Source organism: Ceratina calcarata, unplaced genomic scaffold (genome assembly GCF_001652005.2).
Source record: "Ceratina calcarata isolate Rehan_Ccalc_2016 unplaced genomic scaffold, ASM165200v1 scaffold1598, whole genome shotgun sequence".
Classification (NCBI taxonomy): Eukaryota; Metazoa; Arthropoda; class Insecta; order Hymenoptera; family Apidae; genus Ceratina; species Ceratina calcarata.
Genome location: NW_017137263.1, coordinates 2761 through 4163, shown reverse-complemented (window position 1 = coordinate 4163; position 1403 = coordinate 2761).

Genomic DNA, 1403 nt, shown 5'->3' with positions numbered 1-1403 from the left:
GCCCGGAGCATGAGTACGAGAGAGTAGCGTATAGTTTAGAGAGAGAGCCGCTTATCGGCAATGATACGTGTGCCGCGGTTTCTTATTATTCCAAAACGGTGTGTCGACCGATGAGCGTCGATACCTCGAATTCGAAGGAAGTTTCTGAGAATTTATTTAATCCGCTATTCGCCGTGCAGACGTCGTCTGCGATACGAATTAGAGCAGCTGTAAGCTGCATAGGGAGTTCCCTAACCCGAATTGGAAATAATTCGGTATTTTTATGCTATTTACAGGATAGTTACTCTTTCGCAATTTGGCACGCAATTTACGGCGGTCAAGCCTGTATTGCTCGACTAGGGGATATTCGTGCAGCGGAAGTATTTCCGCTGAATTGTACGTTCCGAATCGCGCTATATTAAGACGTCGAATAATTCCGTCCTTTCGCACACGGAATTTCAGTTTATCGTGAGACTAAGGTAGCTCAGCCGGTCTGTCATTCGGTTTTAATTCGACGACGTTTGACCAGAGACGTAGGTCTCTCACGATTCTCCTCTTCCCCAATTGATTCTCGAAGGTGTTTCCTTCGGAGAGAATCACTCGATCGTTTTCTGTGCTTGGATAGAGTTCGCTCTCCTTACGAGTCCGTACTTGGAAAGTCGGATCTCTGTGAGACGTCATGTAAGGAGCAGCTTCTTTGCGCGGGTCGTTACCGCTGATGCCCGCTCTGCAATTCTCTATTGTATCCGAGTTAAGACTAGTGCCAAGAGGTACATACGTTCTGTGTGACGTCCTACCGGCTATCATTCTCTGGGCAGTCGTTCAACCAGGCGTCCGTATGGACGTAATGTTGTAATTCACGGCTCGTCGGTCAAGCGGTTTGTAACGCCGTAATACCGAGTTCCTAAGAGAAGAAATTGATAGTTATCTTGGTGCGCCACGTGGTACGACGTGTCCGTCGCAAGGCTCACTGCAGTTTCGTTCTGCATCATCCAAGTGCAACCGAGGACGATACTCAGAGTGCATACAACATTTCGAGTTTACCCGAGGTATCGGTCGAAATACTCGAGCAAGTCACGAGGCACAGAGCTGTTCTCTGCTCGTGTGTTACCATTGATTCTTCGCTGCTACGAATAGAACATTAGTAACAGCACTTTTACACACGAGTCGACGTGTGCTAATTCGATTGCGGATTTTCTCGTTACAGCCCGCAGCAATAGTTGGAGGACGGGTCCGGAGACGTGCGGCCACGCGTCTCGAGGAGGCCTCCCTTACCTTATTAAATATTTTTCGTGTTATTAGAATAATTCCGGGCTTTTACTTTGGTTTTCTCTTGGAATAAATTTGGTGTTCGGTATTTTTTGGGGAAAACGTGAGTTTACTTTATTTCAAACCCGATTCTCATTCCTCCGGCAATCCATTAG